Below are 23270 nucleotides of genomic sequence, written 5' to 3'. Positions count from 1 at the left end.
GAAGATATATAAATATGTAATATACATTTATATTATATATTTAATATATATTAAATATATTTATATATAATGTATATAATATATAATGTATATTATAATATACATTAGATATAAATATATAATATACGTAATATGTAAATATATAATATATAAATATATGATATACATATAATATATAAATATATATTTTTAAAGCATATATATTTAAACGATATATATTTAAAATATATATATATTTAAATGATATATATATATATATCTTATGTACAATCTCCCTCAAACCCCAGCTTCTGAGTATAACCTATGTTACAGAAGCATGTGGATAATACGTGAAGTCTTCTAGGAGCATCATTAAGAAGGTGAGACATTTGGCACTCTGAACCCTAAGTACACTGATTCAGTGACATGGTCTCCAAGGGCACTGCTGGCAGCACTAAAGCCCGGCTCATAACCATATGTGCACACCTCAAGATGTGTGTGTTTGTTCAGGTAGAGAACAAGCCATTTCCTAGACCTGGTTCCTACCATTCTCCTTAGCTTGCAGTTGGCCTGAAGGGACTTCCTAGACTCTAACATGTTTGCCTCTCTTTTACTTCCTTTCTGGATACTGTCTAAGGATCTAAGACACACGTGACTTTTGTGTCCATTATTTTCTGCTAAAGAGGGGGAAAAATGCCCCAGAGCACGTCATCCCTTACCATCTGCAAATGAACTTCTGTGGTCAAGGAATGCTCTCTAATTACCACCTAGAACAGCTTTGTACTACTCCTGACCCTTGGGAAGACTCGAGGAACTCACTCCCAGAACCCAGATGCTCCCTGTCCCAGAACACAGGGAAGACGCCCTGTCATCACAGTTTGCACTGCAGAGGCGGAGGTGCTGCTGTCAGTGTGGCATTTCCAATTCTCTAGCGTCTTTCACTTTCCCTGAAGTTGCTGAAAAATATTCCATTTCATTAAGTATGTAGTAATACACATGGGAATCAGACAGCGGGGGAAGATGGAGGACGTTGGTGACATGGCCTCTAGCATTTTATTTATGAGAACATACAGAAATCTCCATCTACATCTGGTAGAAGAATAGTGTCAATCTTGCCCTGGAGACATGGATCAGGCAAGGTTGCCAGTGTGCATGTTTCCCTTCCCAATAATTTACTGATTCTGTAGTCTAAGGCATAGCCCTGATGATAATTTTTACATTCCTGTGAGTCAGCCTGGCCCTTTGAGGGCTGGTGATGCCAAATAAACATAAATGTATGTAGCCAGGTGAATACTTACCACCCCCCAACCCGGAAATGTCATCGGTCTCTTATGGTGCTTTGCTTCCCACAACACTCCCCTCAAGGGCGGTGAGGGTAGGTGTTGCCATCAGAGCATAAGCAGCAGAGCTTGAGGTGGCCTTGGAGGACTTCAGGGAGCACTGCCTTTGCAGTAAAGAATGAGACTAAGCAAGCAAACTTGTTAGACTGCTCATCTGTCTTTTCCAATTTTTTATTGCGTTATTCATCCTTTCATCATTGATTTATAGCTATCCTTAAAATATTAGGGATATATCACAAATATTTTTCCTAGTTTAAAAAATGATTTTCTACCATAGTAATTTTTATTTTCATGTAATAAAATTTAAAATATATGTATTTTTTTTAAGTTTTCAGGCTTTGGTTTTATGCCTGGAAAATGCATCTCATACCTCCAGTATGAAAATATTCATGTATATGGCAAAAATTATCATTGAAAATTACAGAATTAGTGAGGAAGCAGAGAAATGGGCAGTGTCTTTTTTTTGTTGGTGAAGATATTAACTGAGGATCTAGAGGATAGTTTAGTAATATATGCATTTTACTTTTGCAGTTCCACTATGATTAATTGATCCCAAGGAAATAATCATGTTAGTGTACAAACATGTGTACACATGCATGTGCATATAAAGATAGTTATTGTGGCATTGTTTAGTAAGAAGAAAGTTCCAAATTCCCAACTGTCCATCAGTAAGTGATTGAGTCAATAAATTATCTACATATTGAAGTGCAATGTCACTGTCAAAAGATAACGTAGATCTCTATTTATTAACATGGTAAATGCCTATTACAATGTTAGGTGAAAAGAGTAGAATACAACACAGCAAGTAACTTTTCCTTTCAGTATGGAAAGAGAAAGAAAAAGAGAAAGATAAACAGGACCTTATGGAAATATATTTCCTAAGTTATTAATAGTGATTATCTCTGGGCTGTGAGATTTTAAAGGAATTTAACCTTGTTCTTTATAAATACTATCAATGCAACAAATTCAAGCAAAACTAAATGTATACTTTTTAGAATTAAAAATTAGAACTTTTACTTTTGGGAGAAAAAGAGTTTACCTAAAACCTGCAATAAGTACTTAAAAATTCCAATATGATTTTCATAGTCATCAGCAATTACTAACTAGCTGTCTTAATAGGGTGACATCAATGTCTGCCTCAAGTTTCCTCCAAGTTTGACAATTGAGATGTACATCATAGTTCTTCCTTTAAAGAATTTTAAAATATAAAATTTCAACTAGTGACTATAAGCCAAATATTTTTATCTAGGGCATGGTTAGGTAAATTCTGGGGGTTATATGTGATAGGATATTATTCAGATGTTATATCGATATTTATAGAGAGTTTTAAATTATATCAGGAATTATTTATTACATACTATTGAATTAAAATGGGATACAACTGTATACATGCAACATATGCTCAAGTATGTTAAAATCTAGAGAAGACACTAGAAGGTGATCTAAAAAATTATTAATAATAGTTGTTTCTGTGTAGTGGAATTATGGATGCTTTCCCCTTACTCTATACTTTCTTAATATTTCACAATGAGTGTGAATTATAGAATCATGAAAAAAGTAAATATTAAAAAAATAGCTGTTTTTGCTCAACAGCTGCCAAATTTTACCCCAGATGTATCTGCAATTTAGTTTTTAGTCAAATGACCCTAACATAATTTCCTAAAGGGAATCTCACAGAATGGAATGTGCCCAAATAAAGATAAGCCATGACGGCCACCACCTCTTTCTAAGCTATCATTTTATAATGCTTAAAATAAATCTGAGTAAGGGATCTTTCTTCTATTGGAAGTTAGAAACTTCCACCTCCTTGAGACCCTCTCCATATCTTCTCTTGCATCACCAGCACCTGAAATTTATAATTAATCTATAGTACCCTGGTACGTTTCTAGGTCTGGAAACTGTTTTTGGAGGCTGATGGTGTAGATCACCATTAGGGATGGAGGATTATTTATTCATTTTAAATGGGAGTTCCCTTGAATAACAAACAAGGATGAGTTGCTACATAAGATCTTGTGTAGTTAATATGCTTTCTTCCCCTTCTATATTTATATTTATTTATTTTTTGTTTTTTTGAGATGGCGTCTCACACTGTTGCCTGAGCTGGTATGCAGTGGTGCGATCTTGGCTTGCTGCAACCTCTGCCTCCCAGGTTCAAGAGATTCTCCTGCCTCATCCTCTCGAGTAGCTAGGTTACAGGCGCCCGCCACGATGCCTGGCTAATTTTTTGTATTTTTAGTAAAGACAGGGTTTCACTGTGTTGGTCAGGCTGGTCTTGAACTCTTGACCTCGTGATCTGCCTGCCTCAGCCTCCCAAAGTGTTGGGATTACAGGCATGAGCCCCAGCACCCAGCCAGCTTTCTTCCTCTCCTTTCCATCCCTCCCTTCTTTCTTCCTTTGTTCCCTCTCTGACCTATATACACTTCCTGTCTCCCTCCCTCTTAAATAAACAACTTTTCTGAAGAGTTAGATGCCAGCTCTTAACATTTAGAGACAATTCACACTATACCAACACCACAGTTCAAGTAGGTGATCTAATTTTTTCTAAATGATCATATTTTAGCAAAAAGATAATGGGAGAAATCAGAGTTGCCTCTCACATATGTATGATGCATATTAGAGGCTTGGTAATAAGGCAGAGAGTAGATATGTTTTTGAGAAAGTAAAAAAACAAAACAAAACAAAAAAAACAACACACACACACACACAAAACTGGGTATTGTCAGGACAGGGCAGAGGGAAGGAGCAGGCATAAGAAAGAAAAGGAATGACATGGGTCTCCTGGTTCTTGCAAAGGTTATTCAATTGCCTGTTCCTGGTGTTTCGGATCAGATGTCAGCCTACAAACCACCTTGGACTGTGAGTTATTTGAAGGCATAGATGGTGTCTTACTCGCCTCTGTATTTTCTGTACTAAACACAGTGCCTGATACAATATACTCAACAGATGCTTGGAGAATTTAACTAAGTCCTTTCACTGCCCTTCCTTACTGGCCTCAGCTAGAATCAAAACGAGAAGCTAAAACTCCTAATGTCACAAATGCTAGGTGAAACCCTATCCTAATTAAAACTCATTTCTTCTGATTTTGCACCTTGGTCCCCAAACTGCTGGAGAAAATGTCATGACAGGCAGATAAGTATCAACATCAACCCACCAGACTCACCTGCACCTTCCACACTGCCAAGGAGAGTCCTTCTGTATTTCTCTGGTCAACTTGCTGTCCCATTTGTCTCAAGAATGATTTCAAATCTCTACTTTCCTTAAATGTCTTCCCCACTTATTCTCAGCAGGACCTTGCCCCTTAGTGCCCATCATTTGGGAAACCTCTTAACCTTTCAGTACCAAATCTACATGCGGGCTTGCATCCGGCTCCTTTCCTTTACTCCTCCTTTCTTACAAAAATAGAAGAGGTGTCCCTCCTTCCATTTCTCCACTTATACTCAGGATTCCATCTCTCTAGCCTTATCAGTAATCTTATACTACCAGTCATCCTATGCTCTTCTCTCTCCTGCACATTGGATCTCTCCTCTCTACTGTATTCTTCCCATGAAAATACAAACCAAAAAAAACAAAAAACAAAAAACAAAAAACTAATGTTTCCATGTTTTTCAAACCTTCTTTTGACCTCACTTCCCTCCTCAAGATATTACACTAGCTCATTTTCCTTTCCTTCATAGCAAAACTTCTGAGTGGCCCACATTTGCTGTTTCTTCACTTCTCACTCTCTCCTCATCCCATTACAAACACATTATTGTTTTGACCACTTCAACAAACCAGCTTTTGTTGAGGTCAACAATAAGCTCAAAATTAATATATGCAATATATATTTGTTAGTCTTTAACCTACTTCATTGCTCAGTAACACTTCACATCACTGACCACCACCTTTGAGGCACTCTCTTAGCTTCTGTGCCTATGTTTTCTGATTTTCCTTTCACTTTCTTAGTGGCTCTTTCTGAGGGTATTTTATGGCCTCACTTTTTTCCAACAGCGGATTAAATATTAAGAGCTCTTCAAGTCTCAATTTAGGGCTTCTTCTCAATATAACCCTGTCCTTAGGCAATGTTCTTCATGCCAACAGATTCATTCAACACTATATGTTGCTTACCGTGAATTCATATCTCCAGCCTTTATGTTACTTCTGAATTCCAGTTTTATGTATATAAATACCTTACAATATGCTCACTATATATCTATCAAAAGCACCTCACACTCAACATCTCAAAAACAGAACTTACAAACTTCTCTCCAGTCCAGTCCTCCTTTGGTGTTTTTATGTAACTGTGAATGACATTATCCTTCATATAGTCTGATAAGCACCAAACCAGGAGTCATTGTTGCCACTTCTCTCTTTTATTTCACATAACCAACCATGAAAAAGTCCAGGAATATTTTACTTCTGAAGTATCTCTCAGTTTCATCTATTTCCCCCTATTTCCACTGTCACTACCCTAGTCTACCTCTTGTGTGGTCTACTGGAATAGCTCCCTCACTGATTTCCTCATATCCATTTTTGATTTCTTCCAAATTATTTACCAAAGTTAAGCAACCTTGATATATATTTTTAAATTTTTAATTTCAAGATAACTTTAGATTAACATACAGTTTTAAGAGATAATACAGAGAGATTTGTTATTCTTTTTACCCAATTTTGCCCAAAGGTAACATCTTATATAACTATACTGCAATATCACAATCAGGAAACTAACATTGGTGCAATCCCAGAATTGGAAAAAACTGCTTTAAAGTTCATATGGAACCAAAAAAGACCCTGCATTGCCAAGACAATCCTAAGCCAAAAGAACAAGGCTGGAGGCATCACGCTACCTGACTTCAAACTATACTACAAGGCTACAGTAACCAAAACAGCATGGTACTGGTACCAAAACAGATATATAGACCAATGGAACAGAACAGAGCCCTCAGAAATACTACTACACATCTACAGCCATCCAATCTTTGACAAACCTGACAAAAACAAGAAATGGGGAAAGGATTCCCTATTTAATAAATGGTGCTGGGAAAATTGGCTAGCCATAAGTAGAAAGCTGAAACTGGATCCTTTCCTTACTCCTTATACAAAAATTAATTCAAGATGAATTAGAGACTTAAATGTTACACCTAAAACCATAAAAACCCTAGAAGAAAACCTAGGTAATACCATTCAGGACATAGGCATGGGCAAGAACTTCATGTCTAAAACACCAAAAGCAACGGCAACAAAAGTCAAAATTGACAAATGGGATCTAATTAAACTAAAGAGCTTCTGCACAGCAAAAGAAACTACCATCAGAGTGAACAGGCAACCTACAGAATGGGAGAAAAGCTTTGCAATCTACTCATCTGACAAAGGGCTAATATCCAGAACCTACAAAGAACTCAAACAAATTTACAAGAAAAAAACAAACAACCCCATCAAAAAGTGGGCAAAGGATATGAATGGACACTTCTCAAAAGAAGACATTCGGCCGGGCGCGGTGGCTCAAGCCTGTAATCCCAGCACTTTGGGAGGCCGAGACGGGCGGATCACGAGGTCAGGAGATCCAGACCATCCTGGCTAACCCGGTGAAACCCCGTCTCTACTAAAAAATACAAAAAACTAGCCGGGCGAGGTGGCGGGCACCTGTAGTCCCAGCTACTCGGGAGGCTGAGGCAGGAGAATGGCGTAAACCTGGGAGGCGGAGCTTGCAGTGAGCTGAGATCCGGCCACTGTACTCCAGCCTGGGTGACAGAGCGAGACTCCGCCTCAAAAAAAAAAAAAAAAAAAAAGAAGACATTCATACAGCCAACAGACACATGAAGAAATGCTCATCATCACTCGTCATCAGAGAAATGCAAATCAAAACCACAATGAGATACCATCTCACACCAGTTAGAATGGCAATCATTAAAAAATCAGGAGGCAACAGGTGCTGGAGAGGATATGGAGAAATAGGAACACTTTTACACTGTTGGTGGGACTGTAAACTAGTTCAACCATTGCGGAAAACAATGTAGCGATTCCTCAAGGATCTAGAACTAGCAATACCATTTGACCCAGCCATCTCATTACTGGGGATATACCCAAACGATTATAAATCATACTGCTATAAAGACACATGCACACGTATGTTTATTGCAGCACTATTCACAATAATCAAGACTTGGAATCAACCCAAATGTGTATCAGTGACAGACTGGATTAAGAAAATGTGGCACATATACACCATGGAATACTATGCAGCCATAAAAAAGAATGAGTTTGTGTCCTTTGTAGGGACATGGATGCAGCTGGAAACCATAATTCCCAGCAAACTATTGCAAGAACAGAAAACCAAACACCGCATGTTCTCACTCATAGGTGGGAATTGAACAATGAGATCACTTGGACACAGGAAGGGGAACATCACACACCAAGGCCTATTGTGGGGACGGGGGAGAGGGGAGGGATAGCATTAGGAGATATACTTAATGTAAATGACGAGTTAAAGGGTGCAGCACACCAACATGGCACATGTATACATATGTAACAAACCTGCACGTTGTGCACATGTACCCTAGAACTTAAAGTATAATAATAATAATAAAAAAATTGGTGCAATCCATCTGCCTTACTCAGGTTTCACCAGTTTTATATGCACATGAGTATGTGTGTGTATATTTAGTTTTGTGCAATTTTACTACATGCATACTCTCATGAATCTAATTAATTAAACTAAAGAGCTTCCACAGTGAAGCTACTGGACAGTTCCATCACAAAAGATCCCTTGCATTACCCTTTTATAGCAACGCTCATCTCCATTTCTACCCCAACTCTCTAACTTTGTCAGCCACAAGTATGTTCTCAATCCTTACATTTTTTTTTCATTTCAAGAGTGCTATAAAAATAAGAATCATAACAGTACACCATCTTGAGATTGGCTTTTTCACTCAATATAATATACCCTTGTGATTAAAACTAGTCATTGTATGTATCAATAATGTGTTCTGTTTAGTGTTGAGAGGTATTCCACGGTATACATATAACAGTTTGCTTAACCACTGACCCACTGAAGATAATCTGGATTGTTTCCAGTTTTGGGCTATTACAAATAAAGCTGCTATGTACATTGGTGTAACATAACATACAGATGTTGTACAGTTATGTTTCCATCTCTCTGGGATAAATGCCCCAAAGTTTACCCTTTTAAAAAACAACATTGATCATGCCACACTCCTTCTTAAATTTGCTCCTCTACTGTCCTTAGGATAATCATAAAAATCCTTAAGATGGCCTACGAAGGACCTGGTATCGTTGGGCCCTATGTATCTCTTCAACCTCAACCTGGGCTGCTAGTCACCTCTTTCTCTCTATGCAGCTATCTTCAGGGACTTCATCCATGCTGTTTCCTCTGCCTGGAATCCTCTTCCACCATCCATCCTTACTTTTTGTTTTTAACCTTCAGGTATTTCAAATGTCAATTTTTCAGAGCAGCTTCTCCTGAATTTCCAGACTCACTAAAATCCTCTTCTTTTATTTGCTCTTAGAGCACATTGTACTTTTATTATGTAGTGGTAAGCACAACTTGTAATTACAAGTTATACTGTGAGACCATTTGCTTAGTATCTGTCTTACATTCCCCAGATTATAAGCTCCAGAAGGAGACAGATTATGTTAATATTCCTCACCATTATACCTTTAGCATTTAGTAGACACTCAACTTTGTGTCTAGTAAAATTTGGCTGAGGCTTTTAAGACATAGTCCTGGAATCAAATTCTATCTCTACCATTTATTAGGTGTTCTTATAAAACAACTCAAACATGCTAAATCTGTTTTCTGATCTGCACAATTAGGATTATAATAGCATCTACTTAATAGGGTAGTTTTGAAGGTTAAATCAGATAGCCATTAAAAGTATTTAGTCCAGTATCTAAAGCAAGGCAAGCACTCAATAGTTATTTCTTATTGTTACTGTTAGTTGAACAAGAAACTAGAGTTTTTGTATTTTTTTCCTAACTAGGCTTTTGTCCATTATCTTCATTACTCGCCTGTTCCCCCAGGTTCTGATTCTTCTAACTTTTGAGACTCTGAAAAGAGGCCCTTAGTTTAGATCTTGAATAACCAGTAGGACTACTGGTTCTTACCCCAGGTATAGAGAGATGAGAGCCTTGTTTAGCCTCATGGTTCTGGTTCCCATTTTCATCTCATTCAGTACCTCCTCCTCTTGTTTTCCAGTCTATGGATGTCAGTGTGGGTAAGAATGCCTCTTTCCTACTCCTAGTTTCCAGATGTTTTCTAAACACTGCTTTCCTCTTGTCTCATTCCTTATACTTCCCCATGGAGGCAAAGTATCCCATTGGTGGGACAGCCCGTGGTCTATATTTCTCAATTAGGTAGAACTGATCTACCCAAATTTGTAGGCACAGGAATTTAGCCTCTTTGTCCTTCCTTTTCTACTTAGACTAGCGGGAGGTGATGACCTGGAAAAATGTTGCTCATATGCAGATCCACATTTTCCCGTGAGAGGGCTTTTGCAAGGTTTGATTGAAGGGAAGAGAGTCAGCAAACCCATTTCCTCTTTACATTAAGCTACGCTCTTCAACCTTTATAAAAATGCTGGTTCCCTAGCTATCAGTTCTTTTGTCTTATTTTTCAATAGGTTTAGAATTTGAGTGGGGAAGACTGATGCTATTTATGGGCCCCCTTGAAGATTCCAACACTTTGGTATATGATTTGCTTGGAATATGATTCTTTTTCTCTTCATCTTTTTTACATTTTAGCCAGTTTTCAAGACTCAGCTGAATCAGTTTTACATGAAACTTTCTAGCCTGCAAGACTCTTTCATGAACGAAACCCTATGGTACTTCCTGGACTGTATCATTCCTTTTGGAACTTACTCATTTATTATCTTGGGTGCATACACAACACTCAACAATGTAACTGCTTTTCCTAACTCAATTTTAAATTCCGCAAAAGCAAGAAAGGATCATGTACTTATGCTATATTTATGCTTTAACTATCCAATAAACATGCTTTGTACATAGTTAAGTGTTTAATAAAATCTTACAGGGTGAATGTGGGGGAGGGTGGCCTACTGACCAGGCTTTGATTTGAAGGCCAAGGTACAATGGAAATGGCTTAGTAGCAGGATGGTTCCTGAAGAGGTTGTGGCAGTGCAGTGGTGAAAGAAAGAAAAGGTTACTATGGGTATGTCCCTGAGGTGTGTATCAGTGCAAGTCTGTGTATAGACACACAAACACACACACATACACACAATCTTTCTCTGTCTTACATATACATGTAAACAGAACTTAATTCTGTCTTGTGCTTTGTTTTCACCTTAGTAATATTTAACTTTATTTCTCTTATTAAAAATACATGGAGCTCACAATCTGATAGGTAGAAAGGCTAAGAGAAATGCAACCAGAGGGAGCTAATATTCCTGGCTATGGTCGATTGGTGTTCAGTGTGTTTTGATTCTCTGAATGAGTCAAAAGATTGAAAAAAAAATAGCCACTCTTATCACTAGCCAAAAGAAATGAGAAGGAAGGGTCCTGAAAATGGTGTCTGAGCAATTTAAGACAGGGAGTATTTTAAAGATCACAAAATTTAATTTATTCAACCTAAATGCATAAAAGTACAGGTGGGGACATTATTTATGCAGGTATATGCAAATCACTTTATAAAATAGGCAAAGCCCTTCTGCTTTTTATAAGTTGCCAAGGTGGTTCCTGATATTTTAAAAGCTATGCACCTTTAATGTAGTTTCCTAAGAGTTGGAATCCCTCTGTCGAAATCACAGTCATTGTCAGAGCAAGTTTATTTTATTTTTTTCCTATCCTCTGGGACATTTACAAGGATCTTATAACCATCACAAAAAGAATGGTTTCCACAGAGATGTGACTGGAAAAATCCCTTGGAAATTGCTGAGGAGCAAGTCACAGTGTTCAAAGCAGAGAACATAGGCTTTGAAAACATGAACCCATCTGACCTCTTGAATTTAGTACAGTGAATTCCTGAGCTCTGAAACATGGGGCCCGGCTGTGCATGCCATATTGGTGCTATAAGACTGGCAGTAGGTTGGCTGTGGCATGGTCTATTTCAAACTCCTTCACAGTGCCCAGTGTTGCATGTTCCCAGATGACATTTGGTTGGCAGAAGCTGGGCTTCCAAAGCTGGCAGCCTGGAATGCAGCCCACTGTGTTTTGACAAACACATAATTGACCATCTGATCACCAGCCTACGTTCTGCACTCAGGTCACTGGGGGACCTGGGCTTTCAATAGGTCCCCACTCCTCGTCTTGTTCATCTTCCCAAACCTTTCTCCAGAAAGCAATATAGAGAAGGCTTAAACACACCCACGCATATCCTCCCATTTGCAAAAGAGAACATAGTACATGAAACATAAGCTGTTGAAAATTTCCTTTAAATTGTCCTGGCAGCCCAAAGTGAACAAGAGAAAAGCACACTTATGGTGAACTCTAATTCAGAGAGAAGGAATGAATACACTGAATTGTTTCAACACCCGGCTGTGCATAAGTTGCAATTCAGTTCAATGGTTTGGAAATTTTGCTTAGAAAAAGGGAGCAATGAGAAAATGATAGGAAATTGGGGCATTGATTGACTTTAGGGGGGCATTATTTAGAAACTGTTTCATTTCCAGGTGAAAGAAGAGAAAAGCAGGACACTGGGAATGTCTTCTCCTTATCTGCCTGCTCTTCCCCCACACCCACCACGGGCAGTAGGAGGTACGCGAGCCTGGCGACCAGCGGGCAGTAGCTCAAAGTGAGGTCATATTCAAATTGAGGTCTTTGCTGAAGATCCCATAAGGATGTATTTTGGTCTGAAATTTGACTCCACACAATGTATCAGCCTTTCTCCTAGAAGGCAAAGATTATGTAATAGGCCAAGATACGCTGGAATTACACAAAGGTTAATGTCTATTTCGACACTACCAAATAGCCGCTCCCCTCCATCCTACCCCTACAGCACAGTTCAGGCCTTTGGCTTTTACCTTTGACCTGGCCTCCCTATTCTGAGCCAGCCTCTCCACTTTCACCAAGTGCTCTTTCTAAAACATACATCTGTTTATAATTCTTCAAAGCCTCCTTGAGCCTGCAGGATCAAGTCCAAACTCCTCTGCATGACATACAAGGTCCTCCATATGGTAGGCAAGGTCCCTTGCCTACCTTCCAGCCCAATCTCATACTACTCTTTCAACCACCATGTTTCAACCACACCGAACTATTCACTCCTCTGGATCTCGTTGTTACTTAATGCCTCCTGATTTTGTAAATGCTCTTACATTTTTCTCAATTATGATCCGCTTTTCTTTCTGCTCTTTCATATCTACCTGGTAAACTGCAATTTACTCTTCTGACTTTAAGACCCAGCCTGGGCAACTTACCACATGCAAATGGGCACTCCTTCTTCATTTCTCTTACTATGTCTTGTATACACCTGCATTTCAGTGTCTATCATATGCTATAGTCTTTATTCACTTATTTATTTCCCCTATGAGACTGAGATTTCTAACGAAAGAAAGCATTTCTTATCTCAGAATTTCCACAACCAAGCATAGTGACTAGCTTTCCATAAATGTTTGTTGAATGAAAACTAAATAAAGAGCTGCGCATGATAATTAATCAAAACGAAGCCAAGTAGTAGTGTTAGCTTTTATAAGCATAGTAGGAGCCCATTAGCAATCTAATGAAGGCAGAAGATCCCAGCAGTAAGGCACTTTCTGATGGGTATGGCAGGGGCTGGTGACTGGCTGGGGTGACAGTAAGAGTAAGGGATAAATTCTGTGATGGAGGAAGGTCTTTTTAACAGAGAATGCCATTAAGGCTGTAAATTAACACCCTTTTCAAGACTTAATATTCAATACAGAAATATATTGCCCTGAGAATACATCTGAATCTGAATTGTAGACAGACCTAACTCATAAGATCCAGGTTTCCCAAATAAGGTAAGTCTGTGCTACCCGCGCTTCAAGGTAGAATGGCAGATTATGGAGGGTTCCTCTTTGTTTCTGCCTAACAGTAATGGAATGGAAAATTCTTGGGAGAACATCTGACAGCTTTTCAGTTCCTATTGAAATCCAGGTCAAATACAGATAGTGATACTGGACTAAATGCACTGCTAAGAAGAGAAGATCGAACAAACAGAATTCTGTACCTGTTTAGAGGAGGCCATTGAAGAGGCACTTGGAGTCAAAGCACTGGGGAGATAATGTTCTGATCTGTTCTCAAGGGACATTGGACATTTCTTTTCCTTTTGTTGGGCCTCTGGGGCACCACCCTGGAGCCATCAACCATCAACTGTGTCTGTGGGGTACTTTAGGATAGTAGGACTGTCATAAGCCCGGTCACCCTGCTGATATGACAGCAGCTTCAAGATTTGGAACAAGCCAAGCAAATATGAAGCCTGGCCCAGGGATGGGACAAGGTCATGGGTATACGAACGGATTATCTTCTCATTACAGGTCACTCCCCCAGCCTTATGTGTAGTTAAAAAATGATGTATTTCTAGAAGCTACGTGACTGATGATTGATGTAGCATAGAACCAGATTTGCATTTTCCTATGAGCCAGAGACAGGCTTTCAACAACACTTTTTATCTCAAAAGTCTCCCCCTTGATTCCTAATTGGTGACACAGGTCCCCTGTACTGCTTGTGTCTGAGGCTCGCCCTATAGCACTGACGTCACAATAGCTGAGCCGTGCGGGCAGGAGTGCACTGTGCTGACTCATCCCGGTGATGTGAGGATTAATGCCTTGTCTAACACAGAGCTATTATGTGAACTGTTTTTACACAAAAGAACTGTAACAAAAATGATTTGCCAGTCAGAGGACTAGAAATATGCAGTGCTAGGTAACTGAGGGGACGGCTGTGCAGATATAAAGTGGTAACCATAAGCATGCATATTGACATCCTCCAAAGCATTAACAGACCCACTCTATCAACACTGAAATAGAGAATAACAAGACTTGTCAGGGGCAGGTAGGACCCATCCCTGTTGTATAAATGCATTATACACAGCTCCAGTCTTTCGGGAGTTTAATCAATCGCCTTTCTCTGTCAAATAAACTGTCACGTTACACTTTAGCCTTAGCATCCTTTGGAGGATTCTGCCTCCCTAAATACATTTGCCACTATCTTCTAGGAATGTTAGTGGAAGGCATGCACAAACAAAATAGCCATGGGAACCTCCATTCTGTGCAAATGATTACAATACAAGAAATACCTTGGAGAGAGGAGTCAGTGAAGCAATATATAATGTGAATAAGGGACAGTGCTCACCTGAGAGTGGGAAGCAGCCAGAGGATATCGATAACTATTTATCACATTAGGTGACTATCACTACCTGTAGATCTCTTGGGTGGTGTCTCTTATAAGTGACTTTGATTATTTCCATTCACTGGCCTAGAATCTCTTTCAAGCAGTTCAAAATGAAATTTATTTAAACCCATTCAATGCAGCCTCGTTTGAACTTTAAATAATTAACGTTCCCTTTTTTTCATATAAAATCAAATGGTCTTTTTTTCCCCCAAATGCCTTTCCATCTTTTCTAAAAAAGAGTGGTACCTTTATAAACCTTCTGGCACATGTGAATCTGGGATTTCTTTTTTTTTTTTCTCCTGTAGACTTCAAAATTTTGCACAAAAGTTTAGCCTATTTACTTTACAGTCTTGTACTTAGTAAAGGGATATTAGAAATTTTGTCAATAAATGAAAGCTCTGATCTAGAAGTTAAAATTAAAAACTACTGGACGTAGGGATGGGTACATAACTGAAGAATACATAATTGCCCAATGATTGACAGGGGAGCAAAAGCCCAACTGTTGCTGGTATTTGGCTGAATAATACAAGCTATACTTTAAAAGAGCAGTGACTTTTGCAAACAGCAGCTGCAGCCAAGTAAAGGGCAGCCTTTATAGAAGTACAGTGTCTGGGCTGCTGGTATTTTCTGCACCCTCATGGTTAGCAACCACCAACAGCATAGACTCCAAACTCAAAAGAAACTAATACACACTACAGAAGCACTAGAAACCACAACAAAATCAACTAGGAAATATGCCAATGAAGACCACAATTTTCTAAACCTAACGCTTTTTTTTTTAAAGGTAAATAAATCACTTTTACTTACGTAAAAAGAAGGGGCAAGTCACAGACTGATGGTCAAAGATCTGAAAATCAAAGAAAAAATAAGGAATTAAAAGCAAATCTATATATTATGCAAAACCAATATATAAAAGCAAAATGATATAGTGGGAAGAAAGCAAGCAAATCTAGGTATAGATGAGACTGGTTGTTCCTAAAGGAGCCTATTTCGTCACTTCTAGCCTCAAAATAAAGGAGATCCAGCTTCACAAAAACTTTATAAAACACCCCCAGCTATGATGACCAAGACAATACTTCCCAGCACAAGGAGTGCAAAGACCTTTCTTTGTCAATTTTTTTCCAATTATCTATCATACAGTGTGTCTGGAATTGGTGGGTTCTCGGTCTCACTGACCTCAAGAATGAACCCACAGACCCTCGCGGTGAGTGTTACAGCTCATAAAGGCAGCGTGGACCCAAACAGTGACCAGCAGCAAAACTTACTGCAAAGCCCGAAAGAACAAAGTTTCCCCGACGTGGAAGGGCACTCTAACCGGCTTCCACTGCTGGCTCAGGCAGCCTGCTTTTATTCCCTTATCTGACCCCACCCACATCCTGCTGATTGGTCCATTTTACAGTGAGCTGATTGGTCTATTTTACAGAGAGCTGATTGGTCCGTTTTGACAGAGTGTTGATTGGTGTGTTTACAATCCTTGAGCTGGACAGAGTGCTAAAAGGAAAAGTTCTCCAAGTCCCCACTAGGTTAGCTAGATACAGAGTACCTATTGGTGTATTCACAAACCCTGAGCTAGACACAGTGCTGATTGGTGCATTTACAATCCTTGAGCTAGACACAGAACGCTACACGGAAAAGTTCTCCAAGTCCACACTAGGTTAGCTAGATACAGAGTGCTGATTGGTGCATATACGATCCTCTGGCTAGATAGAAAAGGTCTCCAAGTCCCCATCCAGTTCAGGAGCCCAGCTGGCTTTACCCAGTGGATCCTGCACCAGGGCTGCAGGCGGAGCTGCCCGCCAGTCCCGAGCCGCGCCTGCACTTCTCAGCCCTTGGGCTATCGATGGGACCGGGCGCCACGGAGCGGGGGTCGGCGCCCCTCCGGGAGGCTCAGGCCGCGCGGTAGCCCACCGCAGGGGAGGAGCTCAGACATGGCGGGCTGCAGATCCCAGCCCTGCCCCGCAGGGAGGCAGCTAAACCGGCTGAAAATTTGAGTGCAGCGTCCGGGGGCCGGCACTGCTGGGGGACCAGGCGCAACCTCCGCAGCTGCTGGCCTGGGTGCTAAGCCCCTCACTGTTCTGGGCCGGCGGCGTCGGCCAGCGGCTCAGTGTGCTAGGCTCGCCGAGCCCGAGCCCGCGCCCGCGCCCGCGCCCGCGCCCGCCGGAACTCACACTGTCCCGCGAGCGCCGCGCGCAGCCCCAGTTCCCGCCGGCGCCTCTCCCTCCACGCCTCCCCGCAAGCAGAAGGAGGCGGCTCCGGCCTCAGCCAGCCCAGAGAGGGGCTCCCACGGTGCTGTGGCGGGCTGAAGGGCTCCTCAAGTGCCGCCGGTGGATGGCGAGGCCGAGGAGGCGCTGAGAGTGAGGGCTGCTAGCACATTGTCACCTCTCAATAGGATTTGGTAGAGCTATGTTACCATATAATACAATAGCACTAGCCACATTTGTCTTTTTAAATTTAAATTATTTAACATTTAATAAAAAGCTAAACATTTAGTTCCTCAGTCTTGGCAGCTGCATTTCAAGTGCTCGATACCCACATGTGGCTGGTGCTGCCTTACTGGATAGCAGAGATAGAAAATATTTCTATTATTGTAGACATTTCTATTGGGCAGCACTGATTAGAATAGGTAAAAACTTTACTATATAGTACATGATCAATTTTAGCTAATTTTGACAAAGATGAGTCAAACCCTGATGAACTTTGTCTCTTTTAAGGTATATTTAGTATGTTTAATGTCCAGAAGTTCCTATGAAGAAATTCAATACATTCGTGTGTTGCTAAGAACTCAGTCCTAAGTTTGCCCTGGGCTTGCCTTCTAAAACTGCCTCTACTCCTTATCACCAGCCTAGAAAGTCCCCTCTATGGTGGAAAATAATCTGTAAAGTGATTTTAAACAAATCATCTGTCCCACCAAACATCACTGTTTGGTGATGAAAATTTCAGATTTTGGAGGAGCTGACCCTAACAGTTTTATTGTTCTGTGTTTAAAATCTGATATTTCACTCTTTAAATCACAAGCCAGGCCAGGCGCGGTGGCTCGTGCCTATAAATCCCAGCACTTTGGGAGGCCAGGGGGGTGGACCACTTGAGGTCAGGAGTTCGAGACCAGCCTGGCCAACATGGTGAAACCCTGTTTCTACTAAAACTACAAAAATTAGCCGGGCATGGTGGCGGGTGCCTGTAATCCCAGCTACTCGGAAGGCTGAGGCAGGAGAACTGCTTGAACCTGGGAGGTGGAGGTTGCAGTGAGCCCAGATCGTGCCACTGCACTCCAGCCTGGGTGACAAGAACAAGACTCTGTTAAAAAAAAAAAAAAAAATCACACGCCAAAAAAGCTATTGTAGGACCGGTCTGCCCATCATTGTGCTTTTTTGTTGTTGTTGTTGGAGAGGGACTCGCCCTCTGTTACCCAGGCTGGAGTGCAGTGGCACGATCTCAGCTCACTGCAACCTCTGCCTCCTGAGTTTAAGTGATTCTCCTGCTTCAGCCTCCCGAGTAGCTGGAACTACGGGCGTGTGCCACCATGCCCAGCTAATTTTTGTATTTTTAGTAGAAATGGGGTTTGCCATATTGACCAGGCTGGTCTCGAACTTCTGAACTCAGGTGATCCACCCACCTTGACCTCCCAAAGTGCTGGAATTACAGGCGTGAGCCGCCACGCCCAGACCCATCAGTGTTTTGATAACTTCTCTTAGAAGGATAAAACTGAAGTAGGGGGAGACCCATGAGAAATTAATAAACCAAAAAAAGATTCTGAGAAAACAAAGCAGGTCCCTCTACCTCGAGCCCACTAAAACATATCAAGGATTTAATACAGGCTGATTCAATCTTGCCTGTCTGACACCATGATTTTAACAACTTCACATAAGGCCTCCAGAAATATGCAAAACAAACTTCACTAAAGGAGATCAAGTAGAAGGACATGATTAAGTATCTTTGGACTGAAAAGGCTAAAGCAGAAAACCAGCAATTAAAGACATCTCCTTTCCTGGAAAGTTTTTGTGACAATTGCACTATTGTAGAGATTTCTTCAGAGAAATGATTTCCCTTTGTGGTCAATGTGAAACCTCGCTCAAGTGCATGCAGGTGTGAAGGATGGTGACAAGACGAGCTAAGATGAAAATCTCCAGCCTGGATCATTATACATGCTAACACAAGGGAGGTTGAAGATCTCCAGTGCTTTAAAATTGTTTCACAAAATTGATGAGTTTAATGAAAATTTTAAGCAAGATAATTAGATTATGTATGATTCATTGAAAGTACATACAAATTTGAAATATATATATAAAAGACTGACTAGTCTTCAAAGATTTTAAAGCTCTAAGTTTTGCTATATTCTAGTCTTCTCTACAAGCCAGGATATTAGACTATGGCACTGGGACCTATTTTCTTACCATTTTCCTCCCTCCCTCTCTCCCTTCTTCCTTCCCTTCCCTCTCTCCTTTCCCACATTCCTCTCTCTTTCTTTCTTTCCCTCTTCCTTTTTTGGACTTGCTGTCTTTTCTAACCTTTGGGGAGAAGAAGAAAATATTAGCAATTTTCTATGAAATATGTTCAATGATTATTTTTCTGTTGCATGTTATAAACCCAATAACTCTCAACAATATTATGCTCTTTTAAAACTATACCTAGTGTTTGCGTTCTTATATCTAAGCACATAACTTTCTTTTCTAAATTTCAATGAGCATTTATTAATAAAATTAGTCAAAATTAATTTTTTTTTTTTTTGAGACGGAGTCTTGCTCTGTTGCCCAGGCTGGACTGCAGTGGCCGGATCTCAGCTCACTGCAAGCTCCGCCTTCCGGGTTTACGCCATTCTCCTGCCTCAGCCTCCCGAGCAGCTGGGACTACAGGCGCCCGCCACCTCGCCGGCTAGATTTTTGTATTTTTTTTTAGTAGAGACGGGGTTTCACCGTGTTAGCCAGGATGGTCTCGATCTCCTGACCTCGTGATCCGCCCGTCTCGGCCTCCCAAAGTGCTGGGATTACAGGCTTGAGCCACCGCGCCCAGCCCAAAATTAAATTTTTGATGTGCTCAAAAGAGATCATTGTAAATTGTACCCAAATTGGCTAATACATCCAAGGTCTGGAGAGAAAAACTATCTTTCCTGGATGTCAAATGACACACAGGCTGGCTGTCAATGATAGGAATCCAAAATGGAGAGAAAAATCACAGTGTGTATGTCACAGTCTAAAGCAAATTAAAGCCAAGTTAAATGGAAAGTTTTTATTGGATATAATTGTTGTACTTATATGTTAATATAAAATGATAATATTGATCCCAAACTTAACACTATGGCTAAAAATTTAATCTCAGAGTTCTTACACAATTCATAAATGTTCATGGGCATCAAAAGATGCCTACTTCTTGACTGAATTATAATCTGCTATGTAATTCTGAGAATATGTTATAATCTACATAGATTTATATTTGCTCAATTCAAATTGCTATTTCATTGATACATGCTCTTTCCACTTAAGTGATCTTCACCTTATATGTCTATAAGTTGTTTTTATCTAAAATGCAAAGAATTATCTATAATGGTTTCACAGAGGATTAAAAATATTTGCATTAAGCACACTTGGTTCAAAGCATAAATATATCTAGCAGAGTATAAAACTGTAAAGCCCAAGTAATTCAGGACATTAAAACATCAGGGTGGAGGGTGGGGGATGAGCAGAGAGAGGGAGATGATGAGGGGTGAAGTTTAATCTTCATCATATAATTAATGAGTTGAAATTATAATATGGTATCAATCTCAAAGAATCAAAAATATTATTAATTGTAACTTTGAAGTCAATTCTAGTGTAGTTTACATAAAGTTCTACAGCAGTGGTTTCAAAGATTTTGAAGTGATACAGATCCCTATGAGAATCTTTCTCCAGATAACTTCTCAAAAACACCAAGTTTCAAGGAACTCCTAGACTCTATGAAGGCCATTCATGAATCCCAGGTTAGGAACCCCTGGCCCAGGCAGAGAGGGGAGAAAACCCTCTTTCAATCCCATAGCTACTCATCTCTAGAGAGTTTTAATGAAACACTATAAACTAAAGCCAGGAGCAAAGAAAATGTATAAAAAAGAGAGTTCTAAGTGGGAAAGGGTATGTGGTTAGAGCCACACAGGCTTCTTTGGAGGCCTGCCAGACTCCTACCTTCCTAGTCCTTTATAATTTCTTTTTTAAAAAAGTCTACAAAGCCTTGGCAACAATGGAGTAGAGGAGTACTGAGCAGAGAGATGATAATGATAATAAGAGTCACTATTTACTGAGTCCTTCAGATACTTTGAAAAATAAATCCTTCTCAAATTTGGATATGAGTATACCCAGGAATGTGAGCAGTGTAACGGGAGTAGAAAAAGCCACAAAATAAATAATAAATACATAGCTGTCTTCCTGGAGGGTCAGTATTCCTTGTGGGCAAGTAATTTAAACTCTTATTTGTACACGTATTCATTTATCCAATAACTATTTATTCGATGTTATACAAACAAGAAAACAGATACTGTTCTTGTCCTCATGGAACTTCTGGTTGAGTGAAACAAACAAGAATATATTGAGGCACTGAAAGCAAAATTTGTATATATATTTTTTGGGTGAAACCTGAGACTTCACTGAAAAGTCTTGTTTGTGGCAGACGACTTCAAGCAATGTCCTGGCGGGCACCCTTAGTATTGGATCACTCACTCTAATTTGAGGATCACCCAAGTGGAACAGTTTGAGAAGCATGGTTAACAGCATATCATTTAATCCCCACTACAAGAGAAAATACTGTTACTTCCAATTTACTACAGAAAAAAGGGAAATCTGAGAAATTAGGAAACTTAGCTCAGATCATACAGCTGCTGGCATCTGAATAAGTGTGTGCCATTCCAAAGTCTACATATTTTTAACCACTAAATTACACTACCTTTAGGTGTTTCCCACTTTATGTTTCCCCTTGAATCTGGGCTCATTCAGGATTACGCAGGCTAGTTTAAGCTTCTCTTTGGAAGGAGACAGGTTTGGCTTGATTTGCATTCTAAATATTTCACAGTGGTAAGGGAAAGCTATTATTATACCCATTTTATGGTGAGGAAGCTGAACCACTTGCCAGCTGAGGTATCTGGCTGGGTTAAAAACGGAATCTGGGTCGTCAGACTCTCATTCCTCTTGACTAACTCCAATCCTAGGCACTATTACTGTCCATGGGCTTTTCTGAACATGAGATTCACACTGGGTGATAAAGAGTGAGACAAATTCTGCTAAGAGAAAACAATAATAGTGCAATAAAAAAAGGGAAAATAAGTAATCATAACTCACACAAAAATTGGTTACTTTCAGCACTGTGAATAGAAAAGGGAGAGATTATTCATCACAAATGAGTCAGAAAATTAGAATGTGTCACTGCATTGATGACAGAGCTGAGGAATTTGGATGAACTGAAGTTCAACACTTACCCTTCTAGCTGAAGAGGGTAAATGGTGTGACAACAGGACAGAAATGACCTCTTATTTCCAATCTTAATTAATATTTCCAATCTTTTTTCTTTAACTACTCTGTCTAAAAGTTAGATGGGTGTATATGTTTGTTTTCTATGTGTAGAGATAATGTTTTAACATCCCTTTAATGTTCTAGAAGTATTGCGTTAATTAATTCTTATGTGGGAGTCATTCCAAATAGTAGGATGATGATTTTTACCTTATTGATTTTCCTAATACCTTTCTGGTTTCCAGTGTTTTCAAAGGATGAGGCACTATTAGATTTTTAGATTTACATGTCTCTCAAAATTAAGTGCCTGTCAACTGATATTCCATCTCTACTCTGGATACATGATTTCCTTTATCTGACAGATTCAAAAAAATTTGTACTAGATTTAATGACATTTCATGCATTCTGAATTTGGAGTTTTTAATTCTCTGTTTTCTATTTGGCAAAAGGTTTACAAGATAAAGCCAGATGCAAGGGTATTTATATGTGCATACAGAACCTGTGCCATCACTCTCTAGATACTTTGGGGTTTCCTGCAGGCCAGATTCTTGATGTATTTTCATTTCTTTTGGTCAGGAAGAAGGAGACTATAAATGCCATAAATGGTCATACATATCTTGGGGTCTGCTTTCCAAAACCCACATTATTTTGGATCCATCTCAAGAAGAACAATAAGAGAATGATACTGAGGTCTCTTTTTCTTAAGATGCTATGATAACAATCCTAAAAAATGGCCAGTCTTCAAAATTTTGATGATGAAATAAGGTTATAATCAATAAAGAGAGAAGATTTTAAAGTTCAGCAATAAGGTCTGGGACTGCTTCTGCACCTGAGACATTGCCAAGATACAATGTAACACTCCATCCCACCCCATGTGAGTCTCCCTGTTCCTTCTTGATGCTTTTGGGGATAGGGTCTGAGAGACTAGAATGAAATGAAAGCAGTAGTGCTGGGAGGGGTGGCAAGGACCGAATTTGTTTAATACATTTAGGATGGTTTTTTATTGCTGCTAAAATAGATACAATTCCTTAGCATGATGACATTCAGGAACCCTTTACAATCTGATTCCAAAGAACCTTCTCTTCTATATCTTAAACTACTGAAATTGCAGCTCTGTAAATTCCAAATGGATTGACGTACCAAGATCTTTGACTTACAGTAAGCTTATCTCCTTAAGGGATGCTGGAAAGGT

The 23270-nt window shown here is 39.7% G+C and overlaps 1 protein-coding gene across 46 annotated transcripts in view; it reads right to left on the bottom strand.

Annotated features, from left to right (window-relative positions):
• LOC105470366 (zinc finger and BTB domain containing 20) overlaps positions 1–23270 on the bottom strand; it is an 814500-nt gene that overhangs the window by 153438 nt on the left and 637792 nt on the right. For all 46 annotated transcript variants that reach the window (XM_011722248.3, XM_011722238.3, XM_071089360.1 and 43 more), the window contains one exon: positions 15423–15462. The gene's annotated coding sequence lies outside the window, so the exon portion shown is untranslated. The remainder of the gene's footprint in view (positions 1–15422; positions 15463–23270) is intronic.

This window comes from Macaca nemestrina, chromosome 2 (assembly GCF_043159975.1).
Source record: "Macaca nemestrina isolate mMacNem1 chromosome 2, mMacNem.hap1, whole genome shotgun sequence".
NCBI lineage: Eukaryota > Metazoa > Chordata > Mammalia > Primates > Cercopithecidae > Macaca > Macaca nemestrina.
This window is presented reverse-complemented; position numbering and strand designations above follow the sequence as displayed.